The following is a 12036-nucleotide window of genomic DNA, read 5'->3' on the forward strand; positions in this document are numbered from 1 at the left end:
AAGGGACAGTTCGCCTCTTTAAAGGGACAGTTCTTCTCTTTAAAGGGACAGTTCGCCTCTTTAAAGGAAAAGTTTGCCGCTGTAAAGGGACAGTTCTTCTCTTTAAAGGCACAGTTCACCTCTTTAAAGGGACAGTTCGCCTCTTTAAAGAAAAAGTTTGCCACTGTAAAGGGACAGTTCAACTCTTTAAAGGGACAGTTTGCCTCTTTAAAGGGACAATTCGCTTCTTTAAAGGGACAGTTCGCTGCTTTAAAGGGACAGTTCGCCGCTTCAAAGGGACAGTTCGCCTCTTTAAAAGGGACAGTTCGCCTCTTTAAAGGGACAGTTCGCCGCTTTAAAGGGACAGTTCGCTGCTTTAAAGGAACAGTTAAACTCTTTAAAGGGACAGTTCGCTGCTTTAAAGGGACAGTTTGCCTCTTTAAAGGGACGGTTTTTCTCTTTAAAGGTACAGTTCGCCTGTTTAAAGGAAAAGTTTGCCGCTGTAAAAGGACAATTCTTCTCTTTAAAGGGACAGTTCGCCTCTTTAAAGGAAAAGTTTGCTGCTGTAAAGGGACAGTTTGCCTCTTTAAAGGGACAGTTCGCCTCTTTAAAGGGACAGATCCCCGCTTTAAAAGGACAGTTCGCCTCTTTAAAGAAAAAGTTTGCCACTGTAAAGGGACAGTTCAACTCTTTAAAGGGACAGTTCGCCTCTTTAAAGGGACAGTTCACCTCTTTAAAGGGACAGTTCAACTCTTTAAAGGGACAGTTCGCTGCTTTAAAGGGACAGTTCGCCTCTTTAAAGGGACAGATCCCCGCTTTAAAAGGACAGTTCGCCTCTTTAAAGAAAAAGTTTGCCACTGTAAAGGGACAGTTCAACTCTTTAAAGGGACAGTTCGCCTCTTTAAAGGGACAGTTCACCTCTTTAAAGGGACAGTTCACCTCTTTAAAGGGACAGTTCGCTGCTTTAAAGGGACAGTTCGCCTCTTTAAAGGGACAGATCCCCTCTTTAAAGGGACAGTTCACCTCTTTAAAGAAAAAGTTTGCCACTGTAAAGGGACAGTTCAACTCTTTAAAGGGACAGTTCGCCTCTTTAAAGGGACAGTTCGTTGCTTTAAAAGGACAGTTCGCCGCTTCAAAGGGACAGTTTGTCTCTTTAAAGGGACAGTTCGCTGCTTTAAAGGGACAGTTCACCTTTTTAAAGGGACAGTTCGCCTCTTTAAAGGGACAGTTCGCCGCTTTAAAGGGCCAGTTCGCTTCTTTAAAGGGACAGTTTGCCGCTTCAAAGGGACAGTTCGCCTCTTTATAGGGACAGTTTGCCTCTTTAAAGGGACAGTTCTTCTCTTTAAAGGAACAGTTTTTGTCTTTAAAGGGACTGTTCGCCTCTTTAAAGGGACAGTTCTTCTCTTTAAAGGGACAGTTCAACTCTTTAAAGGGACAGTTCGCCTCTTTAAAGGGACAGTTCGCCTCTTCAAAGGGACAGTTCACCTCTTTAAAGGGACAGTTCGCTGCTTTAAAGGGACAGTTCGCCTCTTTAAAGGGGCGGTTCTTCTCTTTAAAGGGACAGTTTGCCTCTTTAAAGGGACGGTTCTTCTCTTTAAAGGGACAGTTCGCCTCTTTAAAGGGACAGTTCTTCTCTTTAAGGCACAGTTCGCCTCTTTAAAGGGACAGTTCGCCTCTTTAAAGGAAAAGTTTGCCGCTGTAAAGGTACAGTTCTTGTCTTTAAAGGGACAGTTCGCCTCTTTAAAGGAAAAGTTTGCCGCTGTAAAGGGACAGTTCGCCTCTTTAAAGGGACGGTTCTTCTCTTTAAAGGGACAGTTCGCCTCTTTAAAGGGACAGTTCTTCTCTTTAAAGGGACAGTTCGCCTCTTTAAAGGAAAAGTTTGCCGCTGTAAAGGGACAGTTCTTCTCTTTAAAGGGACAGTTCACCTCTTTAAAGGGACAGTTCGCCTCTTTAAAGAAAAAGTTTGCCACTGTAAAGGGACAGTTCAACTCTTTAAAGGGACAGTTTGCCTCTTTAAAGGGACAATTCGCTTCTTTAAAGGGACAGTTCGCTGCTTTAAAGGGACAGTTCGCCGCTTCAAAGGGACAGTTCGCCTCTTTAAAAGGGACAGTTCGCCTCTTTAAAGGGACAGTTCGCCGCTTTAAAGGGACAGTTCGCTGCTTTAAAGGAACAGTTAAACTCTTTAAAGGGACAGTTCGCCTCTTTAAAGGGACAGTTCGCCTGTGTAAAGGAAAAGTTTGCCGCTGTAAAAGGACAATTCTTCTCTTTAAAGGGACAGTTCGCCTCTTTAAAGGGACAGTTCGCCTCTTTAAAGGGACAGTTCTTCTCTTTAAAGGGACAGTTCGCCTCTTTAAAGGAAAAGTTTGCCGCTGTAAAGGGACAGTTCGCCTCTTTAAAGAGACACTTCACCTCTTTAAGGCACAGTTCGCCTCTTTAAAGGGACAGTTCGCCTCTTTAAAGGAAAAGTTTGCCGCTGTAAAGGTACAGTTCTTGTCTTTAAAGGGACAGTTCGCCTCTTTAAAGGAAAAGTTTGCCGCTGTAAAGGGACAGTTCGCCTCTTTAAAGGGACGGTTCTTCTCTTTAAAGGGACAGTTCGCCTCTTTAAAGGGACAGTTCTTCTCTTTAAAGGGACAGTTCGCCTCTTTAAAGGAAAAGTTTGCCGCTGTAAAGGGACAGTTCTTCTCTTTAAAGGGACAGTTCACCTCTTTAAAGGGACAGTTCGCCTCTTTAAAGAAAAAGTTTGCCACTGTAAAGGGACAGTTCAACTCTTTAAAGGGACAGTTTGCCTCTTTAAAGGGACAATTCGCCTCTTTAAAGGGACAGTTCGCTGCTTTAAAGGGACAGTTCGCCGCTTCAAAGGGACAGTTCGCCTCTTTAAAAGGGACAGTTCGCCTCTTTAAAGGGACAGTTCGCCGCTTTAAAGGGACAGTTCGCTGCTTTAAAGGAACAGTTAAACTCTTTAAAGGGACAGTTCGCTGCTTTAAAGGGACAGTTCGCCTCTTTAAAGGGACGGTTTTTCTCTTTAAAGGTACAGTTCACCTGTTTAAAGGAAAAGTTTGCCGCTGTAAAAGGACAATTCTTCTCTTTAAAGGGACAGTTCGCCTCTTTAAAGGAAAAGTTTGCCGCTGTAAAGGGACAGTTTGCCTCTTTAAAGGGACAGTTCGTCTCTTTAAAGGGACAGATCCCCGCTTTAAAAGGACAGTTCGCCTCTTTAAAGAAAAAGTTTGCCACTGTAAAGGGACAGTTCAACTCTTTAAAGGGACAGTTTGCCTCTTTAAAGGGACAGTTAGCTGCTTTAAAGGGACAGTTCGCTGCTTTAAAGGGACAGTTCGCCGCTTCAAAGGGACAGTTCGCCTCTTTACAGGGACAGTTCGCCTCTTTAAAGGGACAGTTTGCTGCTTTAAAGGGACAGTTCAACTCTTTAAAGGGACAGTTCGCCTCTTTAAAGGGACAGATCCCCTCTTTAAAGGGACAGTTCGCCTCTTTAAAGAAAAGGTTTGCCACTGTAAAGGGACAGTTCAACTCTTTAAAGGGACAGTTCGCCTCTTTAAAGGGACAGTTCACCTCTTTAAAGGGACAGTTCACCTCTTTAAAGAAAAAGTTTTCCACTGTAAAGGGACAGTTCAACTCTTTAAAGGGACAGTTTGCCGCTTTAAAGGGACAGTTAGCTGCTTTAAAGGGACAGTTCGCTGCTTTAAAGGGACAGTTCGCCTCTTTAAAGGGACAGTTCGCCTCTTTAAAGGGACAGTTCGCCTCTTTAAAGGGACAGTTCGCTGCTTTAAAGGGACAGTTCGCCGCTTCAAAGGGACAGTTCGCCTCTTTAAAGGGACAGTTCACCTCTTTAAAGGGACAGTTTTCTGCTTTAAAGGGACAGTTCAACTCTTTAAAGGGACAGTTCACCTCTTTAAAGGGACAGTTCGCTGCTTTAAAGGGACAGTTCGCCTCTTTAAAGGGACGGTTCTTCTCTTTAAAGGGACAGTTCGCCTCTTTAAAGAGACAGTTCTTCTCTTTAAAGGGACAGTTCGCCTCTTTAAAGGAAAAGTTTGCCGCTGTAAAGGGACAGTTCGCCTCTTTAAAGAGACACTTCACCTCTTTAAGGCACAGTTCGCCTCTTTAAAGGGACAGTTCGCCTCTTTAAAGGAAAAGTTTGCCGCTGTAAAGGTACAGTTCTTGTCTTTAAAGGTACAGTTCTTGTCTTTAAAGGGACAGTTCGCCTCTTTAAAGGAAAAGTTTGCCGCTGTAAAGGGACAGTTCGCCTCTTTAAAGGGACGGTTCTTCTCTTTAAAGGGACAGTTCGCCTCTTTAAAGGGACAGTTCTTCTCTTTAAAGGGACAGTTCGCCTCTTTAAAGGAAAAGTTTGCCGCTGTAAAGGGACAGTTCTTCTCTTTAAAGGCACAGTTCACCTCTTTAAAGGGACAGTTCGCCTCTTTAAAGAAAAAGTTTGCCACTGTAAAGGGACAGTTCAACTCTTTAAAGGGACAGTTTGCCTCTTTAAAGGGACAATTCGCTTCTTTAAAGGGACAGTTCGCTGCTTTAAAGGGACAGTTCGCCGCTTCAAAGGGACAGTTCGCCTCTTTAAAAGGGACAGTTCGCCTCTTTAAAGGGACAGTTCGCCGCTTTAAAGGGACAGTTCGCTGCTTTAAAGGAACAGTTAAACTCTTTAAAGGGACAGTTCGCTGCTTTAAAGGGACAGTTTGCCTCTTTAAAGGGACGGTTTTTCTCTTTAAAGGTACAGTTCGCCTGTTTAAAGGAAAAGTTTGCCGCTGTAAAAGGACAATTCTTCTCTTTAAAGGGACAGTTCGCCTCTTTAAAGGAAAAGTTTGCTGCTGTAAAGGGACAGTTTGCCTCTTTAAAGGGACAGTTCGCCTCTTTAAAGGGACAGATCCCCGCTTTAAAAGGACAGTTCGCCTCTTTAAAGAAAAAGTTTGCCACTGTAAAGGGACAGTTCAACTCTTTAAAGGGACAGTTCGCCTCTTTAAAGGGACAGTTCACCTCTTTAAAGGGACAGTTCAACTCTTTAAAGGGACAGTTCGCTGCTTTAAAGGGACAGTTCGCCTCTTTAAAGGGACAGATCCCCGCTTTAAAAGGACAGTTCGCCTCTTTAAAGAAAAAGTTTGCCACTGTAAAGGGACAGTTCAACTCTTTAAAGGGACAGTTCGCCTCTTTAAAGGGACAGTTCACCTCTTTAAAGGGACAGTTCACCTCTTTAAAGGGACAGTTCGCTGCTTTAAAGGGACAGTTCGCCTCTTTAAAGGGACAGATCCCCTCTTTAAAGGGACAGTTCACCTCTTTAAAGAAAAAGTTTGCCACTGTAAAGGGACAGTTCAACTCTTTAAAGGGACAGTTCGCCTCTTTAAAGGGACAGTTCGTTGCTTTAAAAGGACAGTTCGCCGCTTCAAAGGGACAGTTTGTCTCTTTAAAGGGACAGTTCGCTGCTTTAAAGGGACAGTTCACCTTTTTAAAGGGACAGTTCGCCTCTTTAAAGGGACAGTTCGCCGCTTTAAAGGGCCAGTTCGCTTCTTTAAAGGGACAGTTTGCCGCTTCAAAGGGACAGTTCGCCTCTTTATAGGGACAGTTTGCCTCTTTAAAGGGACAGTTCTTCTCTTTAAAGGAACAGTTTTTGTCTTTAAAGGGACTGTTCGCCTCTTTAAAGGGACAGTTCTTCTCTTTAAAGGGACAGTTCAACTCTTTAAAGGGACAGTTCAACTCTTTAAAGGGACAGTTCGCCTCTTTAAAGGGACAGTTCGCCTCTTCAAAGGGACAGTTCACCTCTTTAAAGGGACAGTTCGCTGCTTTAAAGGGACAGTTCGCCTCTTTAAAGGGGCGGTTCTTCTCTTTAAAGGGACAGTTTGCCTCTTTAAAGGGACGGTTCTTCTCTTTAAAGGGACAGTTCGCCTCTTTAAAGGGACAGTTCTTCTCTTTAAGGCACAGTTCGCCTCTTTAAAGGGACAGTTCGCCTCTTTAAAGGAAAAGTTTGCCGCTGTAAAGGTACAGTTCTTGTCTTTAAAGGGACAGTTCGCCTCTTTAAAGGAAAAGTTTGCCGCTGTAAAGGGACAGTTCGCCTCTTTAAAGGGACGGTTCTTCTCTTTAAAGGGACAGTTCGCCTCTTTAAAGGGACAGTTCTTCTCTTTAAAGGGACAGTTCGCCTCTTTAAAGGAAAAGTTTGCCGCTGTAAAGGGACAGTTCTTCTCTTTAAAGGGACAGTTCACCTCTTTAAAGGGACAGTTCGCCTCTTTAAAGAAAAAGTTTGCCACTGTAAAGGGACAGTTCAACTCTTTAAAGGGACAGTTTGCCTCTTTAAAGGGACAATTCGCTTCTTTAAAGGGACAGTTCGCTGCTTTAAAGGGACAGTTCGCCGCTTCAAAGGGACAGTTCGCCTCTTTAAAAGGGACAGTTCGCCTCTTTAAAGGGACAGTTCGCCGCTTTAAAGGGACAGTTCGCTGCTTTAAAGGAACAGTTAAACTCTTTAAAGGGACAGTTCGCCTCTTTAAAGGGACAGTTCGCCTGTGTAAAGGAAAAGTTTGCCGCTGTAAAAGGACAATTCTTCTCTTTAAAGGGACAGTTCGCCTCTTTAAAGGGACAGTTCGCCTCTTTAAAGGGACAGTTCTTCTCTTTAAAGGGACAGTTCGCCTCTTTAAAGGAAAAGTTTGCCGCTGTAAAGGGACAGTTCGCCTCTTTAAAGAGACACTTCACCTCTTTAAGGCACAGTTCGCCTCTTTAAAGGGACAGTTCGCCTCTTTAAAGGAAAAGTTTGCCGCTGTAAAGGTACAGTTCTTGTCTTTAAAGGGACAGTTCGCCTCTTTAAAGGAAAAGTTTGCCGCTGTAAAGGGACAGTTCGCCTCTTTAAAGGGACGGTTCTTCTCTTTAAAGGGACAGTTCGCCTCTTTAAAGGGACAGTTCTTCTCTTTAAAGGGACGGTTCTTCTCTTTAAAGGGACAGTTCGCCTCTTTAAAGGGACAGTTCTTCTCTTTAAAGGGACAGTTCGCCTCTTTAAAGGAAAAGTTTGCCGCTGTAAAGGGACAGTTCTTCTCTTTAAAGGCACAGTTCACCTCTTTAAAGGGACAGTTCGCCTCTTTAAAGAAAAAGTTTGCCACTGTAAAGGGACAGTTCAACTCTTTAAAGGGACAGTTTGCCTCTTTAAAGGGACAATTCGCTTCTTTAAAGGGACAGTTCGCTGCTTTAAAGGGACAGTTCGCCGCTTCAAAGGGACAGTTCGCCTCTTTAAAAGGGACAGTTCGCCTCTTTAAAGGGACAGTTCGCCGCTTTAAAGGGACAGTTCGCTGCTTTAAAGGAACAGTTAAACTCTTTAAAGGGACAGTTCGCTGCTTTAAAGGGACAGTTTGCCTCTTTAAAGGGACGGTTTTTCTCTTTAAAGGTACAGTTCGCCTGTTTAAAGGAAAAGTTTGCCGCTGTAAAAGGACAATTCTTCTCTTTAAAGGGACAGTTCGCCTCTTTAAAGGAAAAGTTTGCTGCTGTAAAGGGACAGTTTGCCTCTTTAAAGGGACAGTTCGCCTCTTTAAAGGGACAGATCCCCGCTTTAAAAGGACAGTTCGCCTCTTTAAAGAAAAAGTTTGCCACTGTAAAGGGACAGTTCAACTCTTTAAAGGGACAGTTCGCCTCTTTAAAGGGACAGTTCACCTCTTTAAAGGGACAGTTCAACTCTTTAAAGGGACAGTTCGCTGCTTTAAAGGGACAGTTCGCCTCTTTAAAGGGACAGATCCCCGCTTTAAAAGGACAGTTCGCCTCTTTAAAGAAAAAGTTTGCCACTGTAAAGGGACAGTTCAACTCTTTAAAGGGACAGTTCGCCTCTTTAAAGGGACAGTTCACCTCTTTAAAGGGACAGTTCACCTCTTTAAAGGGACAGTTCGCTGCTTTAAAGGGACAGTTCGCCTCTTTAAAGGGACAGATCCCCTCTTTAAAGGGACAGTTCACCTCTTTAAAGAAAAAGTTTGCCACTGTAAAGGGACAGTTCAACTCTTTAAAGGGACAGTTCGCCTCTTTAAAGGGACAGTTCGTTGCTTTAAAAGGACAGTTCGCCGCTTCAAAGGGACAGTTTGTCTCTTTAAAGGGACAGTTCGCTGCTTTAAAGGGACAGTTCACCTTTTTAAAGGGACAGTTCGCCTCTTTAAAGGGACAGTTCGCCGCTTTAAAGGGCCAGTTCGCTTCTTTAAAGGGACAGTTTGCCGCTTCAAAGGGACAGTTCGCCTCTTTATAGGGACAGTTTGCCTCTTTAAAGGGACAGTTCTTCTCTTTAAAGGAACAGTTTTTGTCTTTAAAGGGACTGTTCGCCTCTTTAAAGGGACAGTTCTTCTCTTTAAAGGGACAGTTCAACTCTTTAAAGGGACAGTTCAACTCTTTAAAGGGACAGTTCGCCTCTTTAAAGGGACAGTTCGCCTCTTCAAAGGGACAGTTCACCTCTTTAAAGGGACAGTTCGCTGCTTTAAAGGGACAGTTCGCCTCTTTAAAGGGGCGGTTCTTCTCTTTAAAGGGACAGTTTGCCTCTTTAAAGGGACGGTTCTTCTCTTTAAAGGGACAGTTCGCCTCTTTAAAGGGACAGTTCTTCTCTTTAAGGCACAGTTCGCCTCTTTAAAGGGACAGTTCGCCTCTTTAAAGGAAAAGTTTGCCGCTGTAAAGGTACAGTTCTTGTCTTTAAAGGGACAGTTCGCCTCTTTAAAGGAAAAGTTTGCCGCTGTAAAGGGACAGTTCGCCTCTTTAAAGGGACGGTTCTTCTCTTTAAAGGGACAGTTCGCCTCTTTAAAGGGACAGTTCTTCTCTTTAAAGGGACAGTTCGCCTCTTTAAAGGAAAAGTTTGCCGCTGTAAAGGGACAGTTCTTCTCTTTAAAGGGACAGTTCACCTCTTTAAAGGGACAGTTCGCCTCTTTAAAGAAAAAGTTTGCCACTGTAAAGGGACAGTTCAACTCTTTAAAGGGACAGTTTGCCTCTTTAAAGGGACAATTCGCTTCTTTAAAGGGACAGTTCGCTGCTTTAAAGGGACAGTTCGCCGCTTCAAAGGGACAGTTCGCCTCTTTAAAAGGGACAGTTCGCCTCTTTAAAGGGACAGTTCGCCGCTTTAAAGGGACAGTTCGCTGCTTTAAAGGAACAGTTAAACTCTTTAAAGGGACAGTTCGCCTCTTTAAAGGGACAGTTCGCCTGTGTAAAGGAAAAGTTTGCCGCTGTAAAAGGACAATTCTTCTCTTTAAAGGGACAGTTCGCCTCTTTAAAGGGACAGTTCGCCTCTTTAAAGGGACAGTTCTTCTCTTTAAAGGGACAGTTCGCCTCTTTAAAGGAAAAGTTTGCCGCTGTAAAGGGACAGTTCGCCTCTTTAAAGAGACACTTCACCTCTTTAAGGCACAGTTCGCCTCTTTAAAGGGACAGTTCGCCTCTTTAAAGGAAAAGTTTGCCGCTGTAAAGGTACAGTTCTTGTCTTTAAAGGGACAGTTCGCCTCTTTAAAGGAAAAGTTTGCCGCTGTAAAGGGACAGTTCGCCTCTTTAAAGGGACGGTTCTTCTCTTTAAAGGGACAGTTCGCCTCTTTAAAGGGACAGTTCTTCTCTTTAAAGGGACAGTTCGCCTCTTTAAAGGAAAAGTTTGCCGCTGTAAAGGGACAGTTCTTCTCTTTAAAGGGACAGTTCACCTCTTTAAAGGGACAGTTCGCCTCTTTAAAGAAAAAGTTTGCCACTGTAAAGGGACAGTTCAACTCTTTAAAGGGACAGTTTGCCTCTTTAAAGGGACAATTCGCTTCTTTAAAGGGACAGTTCGCTGCTTTAAAGGGACAGTTCGCCGCTTCAAAGGGACAGTTCGCCTCTTTAAAAGGGACAGTTCGCCTCTTTAAAGGGACAGTTCGCCGCTTTAAAGGGACAGTTCGCTGCTTTAAAGGAACAGTTAAACTCTTTAAAGGGACAGTTCGCTGCTTTAAAGGGACAGTTCGCCTCTTTAAAGGGACGGTTTTTCTCTTTAAAGGTACAGTTCACCTGTTTAAAGGAAAAGTTTGCCGCTGTAAAAGGACAATTCTTCTCTTTAAAGGGACAGTTCGCCTCTTTAAAGGAAAAGTTTGCCGCTGTAAAGGGACAGTTTGCCTCTTTAAAGGGACAGTTCGTCTCTTTAAAGGGACAGATCCCCGCTTTAAAAGGACAGTTCGCCTCTTTAAAGAAAAAGTTTGCCACTGTAAAGGGACAGTTCAACTCTTTAAAGGGACAGTTTGCCTCTTTAAAGGGACAGTTAGCTGCTTTAAAGGGACAGTTCGCTGCTTTAAAGGGACAGTTCGCCTCTTTAAAGGGACAGTTCGCTGCTTTAAAGGGACAGTTCGCCGCTTCAAAGGGACAGTTCGCATCTTTAAAGGGATAGTTCGCTGCTTTAAAGGGACAGTTCGCCTCTTTAAAGGGGCGGTTCTTCTCTTTAAAGGGACAGTTTGCCTCTTTAAAGGGACGGTTCTTCTCTTTAAAGGGACGGTTCTTCTCTTTAAAGGGACGGTTCTTCTCTTTAAAGGGACAGTTCACCTCTTTAAAGGGACAGTTTACCTCTTTAAAGAAAAAGTTTGTAAAGGGACAGTTCAACTCTTTAAAGGGACAGTTTGCCTCTTTAAAGGGACAGTTAGCTGCTTTAAAGGGACAGTTCGCTGCTTTAAAGGGACAGTTCGCCTCTTTAAAGGGACAGTTCGCCTCTTTAAAGGGACAGTTCGCCTTTTTAAAGGGACAGTTCGCTGCTTTAAAGGGACAGTTCGCCGCTTCAAAGGGACAGTTCGCCTCTTTAAAGGGACAGTTCGCCTCTTTAAAGGGACAGTTTGCTGCTTTAAAGGGACAGTTCAACTCTTTAAAGGGACAGTTCGCCTCTTTAAAGGGACAGATCCCCTCTTTAAAGGGACAGTTCGCCTCTTTAAAGAAAAGGTTTGCCACTGTAAAGGGACAGTTCAACTCTTTAAAGGGACAGTTCGCCTCTTTAAAGGGACAGTTCACCTCTTTAAAGGGACAGTTCACCTCTTTAAAGAAAAAGTTTTCCACTGTAAAGGGACAGTTCAACTCTTTAAAGGGACAGTTTGCCGCTTTAAAGGGACAGTTAGCTGCTTTAAAGGGACAGTTCGCTGCTTTAAAGGGACAGTTCGCCTCTTTAAAGGGACAGTTCGCCTCTTTAAAGGGACAGTTCGCCTCTTTAAAGGGACAGTTCGCTGCTTTAAAGGGACAGTTCGCCGCTTCAAAGGGACAGTTCGCCTCTTTAAAGGGACAGTTCACCTCTTTAAAGGGACAGTTTTCTGCTTTAAAGGGACAGTTCAACTCTTTAAAGGGACAGTTCACCTCTTTAAAGGGACAGTTCGCTGCTTTAAAGGGACAGTTCGCCTCTTTAAAGGGACGGTTCTTCTCTTTAAAGGGACAGTTCGCCTCTTTAAAGAGACAGTTCTTCTCTTTAAAGGGACAGTTCGCCTCTTTAAAGGAAAAGTTTGCCGCTGTAAAGGGACAGTTCGCCTCTTTAAAGAGACACTTCACCTCTTTAAGGCACAGTTCGCCTCTTTAAAGGGACAGTTCGCCTCTTTAAAGGAAAAGTTTGCCGCTGTAAAGGTACAGTTCTTGTCTTTAAAGGTACAGTTCTTGTCTTTAAAGGGACAGTTTGCCTCTTTAAAGGAAAAGTTTGCCGCTGTAAAGGGACAGTTCGCCTCTTTAAAGGGACGGTTCTTCTCTTTAAAGGGACAGTTCGCCTCTTTAAAGGGACAGTTCTTCTCTTTAAAGGGACAGTTCGCCTCTTTAAAGGAAAAGTTTGCCGCTGTAAAGGGACAGTTCTTCTCTTTAAAGGCACAGTTCACCTCTTTAAAGGGACAGTTCGCCTCTTTAAAGAAAAAGTTTGCCACTGTAAAGGGACAGTTCAACTCTTTAAAGGGACAGTTTGCCTCTTTAAAGGGACAATTCGCTTCTTTAAAGGGACAGTTCGCTGCTTTAAAGGGACAGTTCGCCGCTTCAAAGGGACAGTTCGCCTCTTTAAAAGGAAGGGACAGTTCGCCGCTTTAAAGGGACAGTTCGCTGCTTTAAAGGAACAGTTAAACTCTTTAAAGGGACAGTTCGCTGCTTTAAAGG

This window comes from Odontesthes bonariensis, chromosome 14, assembly GCF_027942865.1.
Source record: "Odontesthes bonariensis isolate fOdoBon6 chromosome 14, fOdoBon6.hap1, whole genome shotgun sequence".
NCBI classification, from domain to species: Eukaryota; Metazoa; Chordata; class Actinopteri; order Atheriniformes; family Atherinopsidae; genus Odontesthes; species Odontesthes bonariensis.